Source organism: Procambarus clarkii, chromosome 73 (assembly GCF_040958095.1).
Source record: "Procambarus clarkii isolate CNS0578487 chromosome 73, FALCON_Pclarkii_2.0, whole genome shotgun sequence".
Taxonomy (NCBI): Eukaryota; Metazoa; Arthropoda; class Malacostraca; order Decapoda; family Cambaridae; genus Procambarus; species Procambarus clarkii.
In genome coordinates, this window is record NC_091222.1 from 23014248 (window position 1) to 23030188 (window position 15941).

Here is a 15941-nt window from a genome sequence, read left to right on the forward strand (position 1 = left end):
CTCACCAAAATGGCGGCTCCCAACCTTCTCCTCTTGCTGTTTATACCCTCTATACACACGTTATATATAAGTATCTACATTTGTGTTCATAATAGCGAACCACTAAGCTGGTATGGTGAGTGCAGTCAATAAAAGATGGCCACACACAGTCAGAAGACATCGCCACCACCCTCCCTCCCACAGCATTACTCCTCCCTCCATGGCGCACAGTGCTAAATATCACCACAATCCTGCTATTATCAGAACCCTGGTCAGTTTTATCACAGTCAGGGGTCTTCTGTAATAATATCATCGCTACATAATTGCATGAACAAGCATATTATGGCATTTTTAGGCGATGCTGTGGTCACAAGCTGAACAGCAGTGCTGTGAGTTCATGCTGCGTACGTCAGGCTTGGTTGCTCACTCAATACTGAGGCCCCTAACACCTGGGAGTTTGGCCCACGATTTTTAAAAAAAATGGCGTCTGTTTACAAGAGCCCTGATGAAGGTGTGGTGAACCCAGTGTATCCGCGGGCCATTTAAATCTTGCGTAGTACTCCAAAGCATCACATGATGCGATGCGCAATTTACTGCAAGTCGGTCAAAGCATCATATGATGTGATGCGCAATTGAAGGGTTAAAGGCAAATTCTTTGGTTAACTTATCAGCTGAACAAATGTGATAGTTCATATTTTTTATACTGAATCGAATATCTGAAGTTCTCAATATTCAATTTTAAAATAAATTTTGATTCTCTTGCTTTTCAAGTTATGCTGTGATCATTTAGACAAAGTTGAAGCATTTGCCTAGTTGATTATGCAAAAAAAATTGAAAAGTGTTTGTGCAAGTTTTAAAAATTTATGTTAAATTATTTTTTGTCAAATCATATATATATGTATTGCGCGGTCTAAAGGTTAACCCTTAAGCTGCTCTGGGTTATTTGGACATCAACAGCCACAGACGCAGCAATAACAACAACAAAAAATCAAAAAAGTATTTTGTCTTATAAAAATGCTCATTTGTGTTCTCTGATCACGGGAAAAATAATAAAAAAAAATCGTAGGTGGCATATTTTGGCCGCAATAGGGTGGGGAATTCTGTCAAAAAATAGGAGTTGACAAAGTAAGTGCTAGTGGAGGTCTGCTCCGCCCAAGCTGTCAAGCTGTAGTTGCCACAAAGATATTATTACCTAATTATTTAAATGTCTCTGATTAATTTTGTCTTAATTTTTTGCAGTAATGTTTTTCAATAGTGAGCAGTGTGTTATGGAAATCCCTTGCTTAGGCAAGGAGATTGTGCCTATTCCAGCCCGAAACGCTTTGCGTAATAGTGGCTTTAGGCATTGTATGTACTAGCTCTATCTATAAATCTATCAATTTTTGTATAACCTCTTGTATGTATGTACTTTACCTGAATAAACATTGGAATTGGAATTTTTACTGCCTATTCAACAACATAATTTCTTACACTGGAGTATGCAGCTAACATCAAGAACAATAACAATATGTACTCAGAAGCCGTGTCTAGACAGACACCACCACTACCCTCCCCCCTCAAGTACCAGACTCACCTGGACACCTGCTGTCTGGGACCAACTTCACTCATCAGCCTAACCACTCGTTTAAGACTGCCACCGATAGTTACATGCACATCAGTGCCACCTACAATAAGGCCTGGTCGCCTATATAAGCAGCTCACCACCAGCCAGACTTTAGAATACTCTTACTGCTCCAAGCTGCAAGACCTACTCTTGCTCCTCTGGGTGTTGGTAGACTCGAGCAACTCTTGTATAAAGTGTATGTCCTGCACCTTTAATTTTGCTGTTAACGTAACTGTCACAGGTTTATATTTCTTTTGCATTGTTTTGTGTTCTTGCCAAGTATCATAGAGAAATTGTATTATTTGTTGTTAAAGTCATTTTGTTATATTAAATATTTAAGTTTTTTATTTTTTTTAAATTTTTCCTGCAACTCTCACACCATCAAGAGGTCAGAAGCAGTTTTATTTACTTTTTTTTATTTAATGTGATTGGCATTCCACCAGCTAGAATAGCCACTGCTCTATTCTTTCATTTTTACATCTCATTAAAAGTGGGTGCCTGTCCTAAGAGCCTTGTTCAGGTAAGGCTCCTAAATCCTTCACTTAAAGTTGTGTTAGTTGTACTTGGCTTTAACACATATTTGTTTTTTTAGAAGTCCTGTTTGAGTATTTTTATGGTGCTTAATACGTTAAACATTCCAGGTGTAGCAATTTATGACTGTTTGATTGACTTTGGATTATGTGGATGTTTAGTGGCCAAGTTCATACTTGTAATTGGTTGTCTAATAATCTTTGCTATATCCTGTGATTTCCACCTTATTCTCATTCCTACAGAAGAGGCTCTCACTCAGGCGGATCACCCCCTTGGGTACTCCAGTACTTTGGTCAGTCTCCAGGCTATTACACCTACTTTTTGCAATCCGAACTTAGGAGGAAGTACTGGATCGTAGTTCCTCTTGCATTTAGGACTTCCCTGTACGGTTCGGACCCATACAGCAGTTCTCGTCAGTATTGACACTCTCCGCACCCCTACACTCTGGTCAGAGATCATGGTACTTACATAGGTAGGGAGTTATAGGGGTACCTCGGTTTAAGAGTTTAATCCATTCCCAAAGACGGCTCGTATTCCAAAGCTAATTTCCCCATAAGAAATAATGGGAAATTAATTAATCCGTTCCTGACTACCCCAAAAACCCCACATCAAACTAAATTTTTATACCTAATTAATCTAAATAAACCTACAAAACTATGTTCAAGTTATTACTTACCTTGCTGTTGAATGCTGTAGGCGTATGGAAGATGGTGAGGAGGGGGGAGGAGGAGAGGAGTTACTGTTTGGAAGGGGAGTCCCCTTCCATTATCACATCAGGCAGTGAGGACCTTTCTGGTGTGCACTCCCTGGCACGTTTTATCTGAGTGCCACTAGGTCCTGGTTAAGGCTCACTGCTCGATTTCCTCACCACAAATCTGTCTATGGAAGCTTGCTTTTCCCTTCTTCGCAAGCTGTCTCTGTAGTAAGGCATCACATTGCCATTGAAAAGATTAAGGCAACGGCTTACTACAGCTTTCTCTGGGTGAGTCTTTTCAACAATTGTTTGAATCTCTTCCCACATCTGACACACCTTCCTAATTTCTGCAGAAGGGACATTCGCTACTACTGCCTCATCCTCCTCCACTGTAGAATCATCAGCTGCGTTGTCTTGCTGTTCCTGTTGAAGGGCTTGGAGTTCTTCGGTGGTCAGTTCTTCATTGTGTTCTTCCATCAACTCCACATCATCATCATCCAATTCCAAGCCCATTTGCCAGCCCAGAGTATCAATTTCGTCAATAATAGGCGCATCATTTCCAGGCTCAAACCCCTCAAAGTCTAGTTCTCTCACACATTCAGGCCACAATTTTCTCCAGCCAGAGATCAGTGTTTTTTGAGTCACTTCTTGCCAGGCTTTGTCAACGAGTTTTAAAGCACTACAAATGTTAAAATGGTGTTTCCAGAACTCTTTGAGGGTGAGGTTTGTGGCTTCAGTCACTTCAAAACATTTCCGGAAAAGTGCCCTTTCATAAAGTTTCTTAAAATTCGCTATGATTTTCTGGTCCATAGGCTGAATTAGAGGAGTGGTGTTAGAAGGAAGGAATTTAACTTTGAGGAATTTATTGTATCTGGGCAACAAATGATCTTCCAAGCCTGGAGGATGAGCAGGAGCATTGTCGAGGAGAGGCACGGCTTTGAGTGGCAAATGTTTCTCCTGCAGATATTTTTCTATGGCATGGCACACCACTTCATTCACCCACTCCAAAAAAATAAGCCTTGTCACCCATGCTTTTTTATTAGCCTTCCACATCACACACAAATGGGTTTTCTGCACTTTATACTGTTTGAAAACCCTTGGATTTTCAGAATGATACACTAGCAAGGGTTTAATTTTAAAATCGCTACTCGCATTTGAACACAGCACAAGCGTAAACCTATCTTTCATAGGCTTGTGTCCGGGCAAGGATTTTTCCTCCTTGGTAATGTATGTCCTCTTAGGCATTCTTTTCCAAAACAGTCCTGTTTCGTCACAATCAAACACTTGTTGCGGTAGGTATCCCTCAGCCTCTGCAAACTCTTTAAATTCCTCAATAAATCGTCCAGCGGCTAGTTTGTCTGAGCTGGCTGCCTCCCCATGCCTTGTAACACTATGGATACCACTTCTCCCTCTAAATTTTTCAAACCAGCCCCTGCTTGCTTTAAACTCTTTCGTATCTGCATCACTCGTTGCAGGGGTTTTCTTTAGAAGGTCTTCGTGCAATACCCTGGCTTTCTCACAAATGATGGCCTGTGAAACACTATCACCCCTTAATTCCTTGTCGTGTATCCAAATTAATAACAACTTTTCCACTTCTTCAAGTATTTGTGGTCTTTGTTTCGTCATTGTTCTTACTCCTGTTGCCACTTTAGCACTCATAATCTCATTTTTCTTCTTAAGTATAGTGCATATTGTTGATGTGGCTTTGTTGTACTGCCTACAAAGTTCAACAAAACGTGTACCATTCTCATGCTTCCGAATGATCTCTTGTTTCTCCTCTATTGTCATCCTCACATGGGCTTTCTGGCCTTGATCCTTACCACTGGCTTTCTTGGGACCCATGGTGAGATATATAATAACAAATTGTATAGTCAAATGACCAAAAATCCAACAAAACACTGAAAATCCAGGTGAAGAATTGATGTGGGATAGTCACTGGGCGCGAGACAACCGTATACTGAGGGGAGGAGGGGCAACGATCGCCGAACCACCACAAGCTAGGTCGCCCTGAACGTGTATCAACAAACTCGCGTTCCGAGGTAACCCTCGCCTTCCGAGACATATTTTCCAAGGAAATCCTGCTCGTATTCCGAAAAACTCGCATACAGGGACACTCGTGTTCCGAGGTACCACTGTACCTTTCTTTTCAGAGCACAAAGAGTGACAACTCTGTAAGTACTCTCTAGTTTAACCCTTAAATGGTGCCTGGCTATTTAGCATTTGTCACCCACAGGTGTATACCAAAAAAAAAAAAAAAAAAAAAAAAAAAAAAAAAAAAAAAAAAAAAAAAGTTCTTCTAAACCTGTTAATTTGTGTTCACTGATCATGGGAAAAATAATAAAAAAATCGTAAGTGCCCCTTACGTAAATCGTAATATTGCCCGCTATAGGGTGGGGAAGTCTGGCAAAAAACAGGCGCTGACTCAGCGTGCATCCCAGACGGTCTGTTGCTCGCCAGCTGTCAGGCCGGAGTTGCCACAAAGAGGTAATTACCTAATTATTTCAATGTCTCTTGATTGATTTTTCATAGTTTTTTTTCTGTAATATTATTCAATAGTGTGTAGTGTGATATATTTATATAATAAAATGAGTGAATCATCGCTGTACTCAAAAATATGGTGTGCATATTGTTGATTCAATTATGTTCATCAAACAGTGAACAAATACTTTGTCGGTTATTACACTATACAGTGGAACCTCTATTAACGAGTTTAATCCGTTCTGGCACCGAGCTCGTTACCTGGAAAACTCGTCTTTGGAAACAAATTTCTCCATTTAAAATAAAGGAAATAAATTTAATCCGTTCCACTCCCAAAAACATCCATACTTGTATGACTTTTTTTTATGTAAATATAATACTGCACATGTAAATATAAATGTTTTGTTGTAGTGTTTTAATATTTACTTTACCTTATGAAGAGTAGTTGCTGGCTTGAGGGAGACGATGGAGAGGTGGGAAGGAGGAGAGGGGTTATGGTGTGGAAGGAGAATCCACCTCTGAGTCAGGCAGACTCTCTCTTCTTGGGAATTTCACCCAAATTTCATTTCAAATGTCACACAAGGATGCGTTAGACCAGCACCAAATAAAAAACTACGTTGATTACACTCGGTGTGTCAACAATATAATAGTCTTACCCCGAAGATACAATACAATGCCGTTTTCTCAAATAGGGAATGTGGTTATTAAAGAAAACGGAAATTTCATGGCAAACTTGTATACAATCCCCAAGTCGATCGGATAAGAATTGGATTTTATAGAAATATTTGCTCAAATGACGCTTGAGCGCGGTGTTTGGGTGCATTCAAGAGAAAAAAAGTGTGTTATGTTCAAGCGACATATACCTGCGAAAGTGATAACACTTTCATAAAGTGTTATCACAAAGTGATAAATTAATTAAACATTTTGACACACCGGGTTGTCACTGCTTTATCAGGGCAGCTTTTCCAAGAATGCGTTCACCTTTTCAAACATTCCAAACACTTCCCTGATCTCAGTTTAAGAGGCAGCATCCTCCCTTACCTCCTCATTCCCTTACTAATGGTGTAAATTGTTGATGAGGACCTGCCATACTTCCTTGTGAGATCAATCACAGTCACCACACTCATGCTTTGCTATAATTTCCTTCTTTAAATCCACAGTAATTGTGTCTTTCTTCCTCTTGACAACACTATCTTTAGCAAGCAGCTTCTTTGGAGACATCGTGTGTTACAAATTGTAGTCGCAAAACCACTAAAAACCCAAAGAAAAGCTCAAATAAATCCAGAGGGATGCTTGTCGTGTGAGATACAACAACAACACTGGCGTCAGAGGCGTCAGAGAATTTGTGAGATCCCGCGAGACGCTAGGAAGCGCCATGTGGTTTCACTCGTTAATAGAGGCGAGCTCGTCAATAGAGACAAATTTGCTGCGAGTGGCTTGCTCGTTACTGGAAAAACTCGTTAATAGAGCCACTAGTTAATAGAGGTTCCACTGTATACACAGGTTATATATAAGTATTTGCATGTTTTGTTCACCATAACGAACCACTAAGTTGCTATTATGAGTCAAAAAGTAACGAGGAGTGACCGCCACAAACCAACCAGCCACTCGCTGCCACTCACTCCCTCAACACCTCACTCGCCCACATTCTCCTCCCACCATACTGTTTTTGCTTTTATTCACTATCAGATATTATATATAAGTATCTACATTCGTGTTCACCATAATGAACTACTAAGTTGGTATGCTGAGTGGCAGTAGCAGTGACAGCCTGCCACTGGCTGCCACTCCCTCCCTCCCTCCCTCACCTCACCTGACTTGCCACCATTCTCCTCCCACCATACTGTTTTTGCTTTTATATACAGACTTTATATATAAGAATTTACATGTTTTGTTCACCAAAACTGTACATCTAAACTTGTATGGTAAGTAAAGGCACAAAGACGTAGCTACTCACACAAGTCAGCTGGTGGCAACCGCCCTCAAGTCCAGACACACTAATATTTCTCCTCCAACAATACTGTTTGTGGTGTTATTACGCTAGATACACACATTATATATAAGTATCTACCTGTTTTATTCACCATACTTGTACAAGTAAATTGGTATGGTGCCCAAAGACCATAGTGGTCACCAGTAAACAACATGATAAGTCGTGCAGACGATGCACCTCCCTCACCAAAATGGCGGCTCCCATCCTACTCCTATTGCTGTTATTACACTCTATACACATGTTACATATAAGTATCTACATTTGTGTTCACCATAGCGAACCACTAAGCTGAATTGTGAGTGCAGTCAATAAATGGTGGCCACACACAGTCAGAAAACAACGCCACCACCCTCCCTCCCACAGCATTACTCCTTCCTCCAAGGAGCACAGCGCTAAATAACACCACAATCCTGCTATTATCAGAACCCTGGTCAGTTTTATCACAGTCAGGGGGTCTTCTGTAATAATATCATCGCTAAATAATAGCAAGAACATGTATATTATGGCATTTTTAGGCGATGCTGTGGTCACAAGCTGAACAGCAGTACTGTGAGCTCATGCTGCGTGCGTCAGGCTTGGTAGCTCACTCAATACTGAGGCCCCTCACACCCGGGAATTTGACCCACGATTTTTTTTTTAAATGGCATCTGTTTACAAGAGCCCTGATGAAGGTGTGGTGAACCCTGTGTATCCGCGGGCCGTTTAAATCTTGCGGGGTTCTCCAAAACATCATATGATGCCGAGCGCAATTTACTGCAAGTCACTCAACGCATCATATGATATCTTGCACAACTAAAGGGTTAAGTAGGACACCTCTTACCCTTTGTTAGAGATTGCATCTCTGGGCTAGCTTGCACATAGTAGATAGGAGAAAATTGATATTTTGACCTTAGAAATATCTGGAATGTGCACAGGTGTTCACAGGAACCTATCTCCCTTGGTATAGGAGATAGGAGGACAAAATTGGGGGTCTTTGGAAAGCCGGTGTATTCAGCATTTCAAGGAACCAACCTTTGATGCTGTAGCAGTTCTCTGTGAATAGCTACAGGTTTTGCCTGAATTCTGTAATATAGGCGCAAAGCAACAGGAAGGAGATAGACAGGAGGCCCTCGCCCGACCCCTGTGAGAGCCAACGGTCGCTGTCACGTCACATCACTGGCAGGTTTGCCCAGATTGGAGGGAGGCACCATTGGCCTAACCCAGGCTCGAATGCTATTGGTCGAGCCTGGCACCGCAAGGGGAGCCGCGGTGTCAGTCTTTCCCGCCCGAATGCGCTATTCTGAAGGACCTAGCCGAGCTGTGTGCATGCCTATACCACTGTTCCAGCCAGAGCAGGAGTCTATTCCTATCTACATCAGAATTCAACTAGCTGAAGTGATTCTACGCTGCTCTACGACTGTCTTTGCAGAATCCAGTAATTGCAGGGCGCCATCAGAAGTCATTAATGAAGATACGAGTGAAATCTCAGCTATCACATGCGTTACCTACAGGGGCAACTGGACTGTGCAGAGTAATCGTGTGTCATTGGCTTCACCGAGAGTGATACGTCATTTTATTGCTCAGTAAACTGTGAGAAAATAATCTGGAGATGCGATTCTAAGTGTTTGAGTGAAGATTGTGTCTTAATCTTGAAATTGTGAGAGTATGGACTCTGATTATTTTTCGTGCACTCTATTGTTCCCCGGTGCACCCCACGTGGTGCCCCAAATCCATCCCAGCGAGCATTCAGTTGGCCTTCAGTAATAAACACGCTTGTGTATAAACCGGTGTATAATTGTGAGCGTGTTTCCTAGTCTATTAGTGTGAAAACTAGGCGACTCTCACCTCTAGTGACACGCGCGTGGGTCCTACACCACCCGTCACGCCCGCTGTCTCAGGCCCAGGGTCTAGCCGCACCTCACCCAGCCACGTCTCACCTCGCTACCCTGAGTGTAGCATTCCGCCATCCAAAACCTCACCTCACTCAGTCATCTCCTGTGTCTACAATCAACAGCAGGGAAATTAATGAGTGTGAATGTCAACGAGTGTCATACTGGTATAATTAATGTGAGTACTTAATCCATTTCTCTGAATCTTTCATATGTGCCAAATTCCTAGTACTGATTTTATCAGCTGACCGGTGTTCATATTCTATAATTCCCCTATGGGACCGAGTTTGATTCCTCGATGAATCGAGGAATCAAACTCGGATAATATAAAATATTGATAAAAAATAATAAAATATTAACTCAATTAATTAAGTCCAATAAATGATTAATATAAATTAAATTAAGATTTAATTTAAAAAACAGTGTAACAAAGAGACTTTGGCTACCTAGCCCGCACTAGGTGACGAAGGGGTAAATTATGTTGACTCATTGAGAGGGATTTTTTATACTATATATTATATATATACTATACTATATATATTTATACTATATATTTTTATACTATATACTATATATCAACACATTTTATACTCTAATCTCAATTAGTATTAAGTTTTAGTCTTTAGTGTTTTTCCAGCCTGAAATGCTTTGCATAATAGTGACATTAGGCATTGTATGTACTAGGTCTATCTTATAAATTCATCAATATTTGCATCACACCTTGCATTTATGTACTTTACCTGAAGAAACATTTGAATTTTGAATTAGAATTTTGGATAATAAGGTGAGACAAACCACATTGGGAGAGAAAAGTGTTGAAGTTATCCTCATTAGCAATTGTAAACAATTTACCTTCAGAAGTCTTTCTCACTTTTATCATGCCATCTCTAACGAAGCACTGATGAATCGCATCAGGGTTTTGATTACGGATTTGATGCAGGCGGTGGAGGAGTTGCTGTCTTTTTCTAGTCAAGCACTCGTTGATGAAAATCCCCTTTTGTTGGGATACAGCTGTCCGGACAAGATTAGATTTGATGGACTGGGTAGCTAGCTTGAGGCGAACTTTTCTCTGGTTTTGTCTTGATGGATTTTTTTTTTGCCTACTCTGTAAGCAGCAATAATGTCTATTTTATTTAGACTGTAACGCAATTCGTCTTTTATGAGAGCATGAACTACAGTGGCACCTCGGAATACGAGTGTCCCTGTATGCGAGTTTTTCGGAATACGAGCAGGATTTCCTCGGAAAATTTGTCTCGGAAGACGAGGGTTTCCTCGGAACATGAGTTTGTTGATATGCATTCAAGCCGACCTAGCGCGTGGTTTGTCGCCCCTCCGCCCCTCAGTTTACCATTACCATACACTTAGGTAATTACACACAAAAGGTGTGTGTGTATAATATATATGTGTATAATATGTGTGTGTGTGTATAAGTGTGTGTGTGTGTGTAATTACCTAAGTGTAATTACCTAAGTGTAGTTACAGGATGAGAGCTACGCTCGTGGTGTCCCGTCTTCCCAGCACTCTTTGTCATATAACGCTTTGAAACTACTGACGGTCTTGGCCTCCACCACCTTCTCACTTAACTTGTTCCAACCGTCTACCACTCTATTTGCGAAGGTGAATTTTCTTATATTTCTTCGGCATCTGTGTTTAGCTAGTTTAAATCTATGACCTCTTGTTCTTGAAATTCCAGGTCTCAGGAAGTCTTCCCTGTCGATTTTATCAATTCCTTTTACTATTTTGTATGTAGTGATCATATCACCTCTTTTTCTTCTGTCTGTGTGTGTGTGTGTGTAATTACCTAAGTGTAGTTACAGGATGAGAGCTACGCTCGTGGTGTCCCGTCTTCCCAGCACTCTTTGTCATATAACGCTTTGAAACTACTGACGGTCTTGGCCTCCACCACCTTCTCACTTAACTTGTTCCAACCGTCTACCACTCTATTTGCGAAGGTAAATTTTCTTATATTTCTTCGGCATCTGTGTTTAGCTAGTTTAAATCTATGACCTCTTGTTCTTGAAGTGCCAGGTCTCAGGAAATCTTCCCTGTCGATTTTATCAATTCCTGTTACTATTTTGTATGTAGTGATCATATCACCTCTCTTTCTTCTGTATTCTAGTTTTGGCATGTTTAATGCTTCCAACCTCTCCTCGTAGCTCTTGCCCTTCAGTTCTGGGAGCCACTTCGTAGCATGTCTTTGCACCTTTTCCAGTTTGTTGATGTGCTTCTTAAGATATGGGCACCACACAACAACTGCATATTCTAGCTTTGGCCTAACAAAAGTCATGAACAATTTCTTTAGTATATCGCCATCCATGTATTTAAATGCAATTCTGAAGTTAGAAAGCATAGCATAGGCTCCTTGCACAATATTCTTTATGTGGTCCTCAGGTGATAGTTTTCTATCTAGAACCACCCCTAGATCTCTTTCTTTATCAGAATTCTTTAAAGAGTTCTCACATAACATATAGGTTGTATGGGGTCTATGTTCTCCTATTCCACATTCCATAACATGACATTTATTAACATTAAATTCCATTTGCCAGGTGGTGCTCCATATACTAATTTTGTCCAGGTCTTCTTGAAGGGCATGACAATCATCTAAATTTCTTATCCTTCCTATTATCTTAGCATCATCAGCAAACATGTTCATATAATTCTGTATACCAACTGGTAGATCATTTATGTAGACAATAAACATCACTGGTGCAAGAACTGAACCCTGTGGTACTCCACTTGTGACATTTCTCCATTCCGATACATTACCTCTGATTACTGCCCTCATTTTTCTATCAGTCAGAAAATTTTTCATCCATGATAGAAGCTTACCTGTCACCCCTCCAATATTTTCCAGTTTCCAGAAGTGTGTGTGTGTGTGTGTGTGTGTGTGTGTGTGTGTGTGTGTGTGTGTGTGTGTGTGTGTGTGTGTGTGTGTGTGTGTGTGTGTGATCAAAAGGTGACACCCCTAGGGTCAACACTTCCAGCAGAGGAGCTCCAGCATATTTCAACAATCCTAAGTATTGTAGTACAGGTTGATGGTAGTGAGTGGTGTCCCAGAGAACAAAGGTATAGTGCTCTTGAAAAATACGTGAGATAACAGGAAAGTGCTAAGGGAAGTGAAAAATTGGATGAGAAAAAGTTGCCCAAGTGTTTACAGTGCAGAGAAGAACATTCAAGATGGCCACTGGCAAGGGGAAAAACAAAACAGAGCTTGATTTTGAGGGATTCAATGAAGAAAGCATTGATATTAGCAGTCTACATATCAAGTTTGTAAATTTAGATACTATAGTGAACTCTCATGTAGAAATAATTAGTAAATTGAAAGAAAGTAATGACCATTTGAATAGCAAAGTTTTATGTCTTGAGGGTTTAGTGAAAGACTTGCGCAAGGATAAGAATCAATTGGAAACAAATTGCAAAGCCATGGAAGAAGAAAATAAACTCTTAAAAATAGCTTTGGAAGAAGTTAAAGTAAATTTAAACATAAATGACTACAATAGGTTAGGCAAGGAAATTCAACAGGAGAAACAGCTTTTGTCAGCACAGATGGAGGAAGTTACACAGGGAATAGAACAGTGCAAGAAAGATATGCAACTCACTTATGCACAAGTGGCCAAGGAGAAGGAAAAAATAGAAGAAGCAGTAAAGGAAGTCAAACACTGCAGCAACCAAGATAAAACAAACAATAGGCTGGAAGTGAGAAAAGAATTGGCATCTAACCCGAAGTTGGTGCAAAACACAGTTGATCGGAGTAAGTCCCTGATCATTTTTGGCTGCAAAGAAAAGGCGATAACATCTAGGTCAGAAAGAGCTGTAGAAGAAGCTAAAGTAGTAGATAAAATTGTTGGCCTCGTGGAAGGTCTTACAACCATAGAGAATGTGTGCGACTACAGGAGAATAGGCAGGTACGTAAAAGGGAAAGATCGACCTTTGAGGATCACCCTAAACGGTGCCAAACAGATGGAAGAAGTACTAAGGAATGCTAGAAAATTACAAAGTGATGAGGATGGGAAAGGGTGGTCGTTAAGACGAGATCTTTCAAAAGAAGATAGAGAGAAGCTGAAACTGAACCTCGCCGAGGCAAAACATTTAAATGAGAGCAGGAATGAAGAAGAAATAAATTCTTTTTTCTACAAAGTGATAGGGGTAGGCAAACCAGTAAAGCGGTACATAAAGGCAAACCAACAAAATCAATAGAGAGAGGGGGAGTGAAGAATAAGGAGAGGGGGAACAAGTTCCTGAAGATTGCAAACACCAACATAGATGGAGTGAGATCGAAGATACTGGAGTTAAGTGATGTAATACAGCTGCAGACACCAGACAATGTTGCACTCACGGAGACAAAACTTGAAGATGTAATTTTAAATGAGGTCATATTCCCAAGGGGCTACTCAATTTGGAGACGGGACAGAAAAATTAGGAAAGGCGGTGGTGTTGCTGTGCTGGTAAAAGAACACCAAAAGGTGAACGAAATAATGACTGCCAATCCACAAGAAGTTGACATAATAGCACTAGAGATTGTTACGAACCCGGATCCAGCATCCAAGCAAGGAGCAGTAACAACTACGCCATCTGTGGGTCAGCTCCCGAAACCCCCGCCAAACGGACGACGACACCTAGTGAGGACAGCGTGTACTGGCCTCGAGGACCAGTTTCCAGTCTGGTTCAGCGCTCAACACCGCCGCTCCTGACCTCTGGTAAGGTGGTGCTCCGACGTCAGCGCCATCTATGGACTGGATATGTCGGGCGTTTGTATCTGAGCCTGTGAGTGTGGTGTATTAGTGTCCCGGTTATTAATGACGTGTCTGCTTACAGAGCCAACCTGGGACCACTGTGTTGAAGGTGTAGTCAGTCTACCCGAGGCAGCCAGTCTCCATACTGTGAAGTTTGCTGCAGCTGTTGTGACGTCGTCCCCCCGGAAGAACACTGTGGTGTGTTAAGCCTGCCAATGGAGTGGCAGTGAAAGGATTTACCCGGGACCGACGGTTGGAGACGATAATCCACTGGGGTATTGAGGACAGGAGGGTGATTGGTGATATCACACGAGACTCCTGTCTAGGGCGTACCCCTTTTATCGTTCGTGGAGTGGCCGTACCAGCCTTGGTGGCTCAGTACCTGCCAGCAGACCTGCTGGACGTGTGGTTGACGGCCTCCACGACGGTGCCCCCAGTGGACCTGTGTTGTGGCTGACCTGTGGCCAGGGTAGGCTCGGTATTCTCAGAGGACACGTCGTGAGGCCACGAAGAAAGCACCAAGGACTCGGCACCAAGTGGTGTGGCACCAGCGTCTTTTGCAGAAGACCACGATGAAGAATTAATCCCCTTGTTAAGTGTTCATACCCTCCCCCTGTGCACGTTTGATTTTTATATATTTAATAGGTGGTGGTAATAATTATAATATTAAGTTCTTGACTTTCTTTCCCTACTCCCTTTTAAGTTACTTGCGTCACGGATCTCATCCCTTGATAGCCACTACTGGCTTGGGAACGGATACCTATATCTTCCTCTAACAACATCAGAGCAAGAACCCCGTTGCGTCCCGAGAGGGCCGTAACATAATTGGCATCCCCAGCGGGATCCGTCCCCTTGTTAAGTATGTTTGACAGGGGTGGTGAAGTGGCGTAATCCCTGTATATAATTCCCCCTGTGTGTGACGATTGTGACGTTATACGTCCTGTGCGGTGCTCAAGAGTGACTAAGTGCGATATTGTGCAGTGCGGTGCTCGCTGTGATTAAGCGGTTAAGTGCAATATTGACTAGTGCGGTGCTCAGTGATTCAGTGCAATATTGTAGAGCGAAGTGTTCGCTTGGACTCAGTGCAATATTGGGTAGTGTGGTGCCCGAAGTGATTACGTGCAATATTGGCAAGTGCAGTGTTTGGTGCGATAAAGTGCCATATTGACGTAGAACAGTGCTCGGTGCGTTAAGTGCTAACGTGTAAGCAGTGTGTTAAGTGCTAAGTGTTCCATCTGTGACAATGGCAGAAAAAGCTACCATCGATGATCTGGACGATGTTCAGGCTTTTCTGAACAGAGTGGACTGTCTTGCCAGATTAAAATATCTGAGCAAACCAGAGCTTGTACTAGTGAGCGCCTACCTGGAGATAAAGATCCGTGCCAGTGATTCCCGTGTGGAGATCTTGTCCAAGGTTCACCGGCACCTGAAGGCAGAAGAGAAACAGGAAGGCGAGACTCCTAGTACAAGGGAAGGTGAGGAAATAGCTTCCACGGAAAAGGAAGATAAGGGCAGTGACGTTGACAGTGATGCAGGTGAGCTTAATATCAGCTTCCTAACAGTCAAGATGCGTGCCTTAGAAATAAATCGTGAAATAGAATGGAAGAAATTAGAGATGGAACGAGACTTAAAAGAAAAGGAATTGGCGATGAGGCGTTTAGAATTAGAAAGAGAAGAGAAACGAGAGAGAGAAGAGAGAGAAAGAGAAGAAAGAAGAGAAGAACGAGAAAGAGAAGAGAAACGAGAAAGAGAAGAAAGAAGAGAAGAACGAGAAAGAGAAGAGAAACGAGAAAGAGAAGAACGAGAAAGAGAAGAGAAACAGCGAGAGAGAGAAGAAAAAGAAAGACAGAGACAACATGAACTAGAAATATTACGGTTAGGCGGTGGTCGGAGGCTAACAACGGACACCAGCGGTTTCGATCCGGTAAGGAATATCAAAATGGTCCCCAAATTCAATGAGAGGGAAGTCTCGAAGTTCTTTGCAGCCTTCGAGAAAGTCGCTGCCTCTTTGGAGTGGCCAAGGGAGAATTGGGCCATCATGATACAGTCAGTCTTGACTGGG

General features: G+C 41.9%; 1 long non-coding RNA gene across 1 annotated transcript in view; it reads right to left on the bottom strand.

Moving 5' to 3' along the window:
* LOC138356530 (uncharacterized) overlaps positions 1-15941 on the bottom strand; it is an 83142-nt gene that overhangs the window by 27258 nt on the left and 39943 nt on the right. The window contains exon 2 of the long non-coding RNA XR_011224499.1: positions 9103-9258. This is a non-coding gene — a long non-coding RNA (uncharacterized lncRNA). The remainder of the gene's footprint in view (positions 1-9102; positions 9259-15941) is intronic.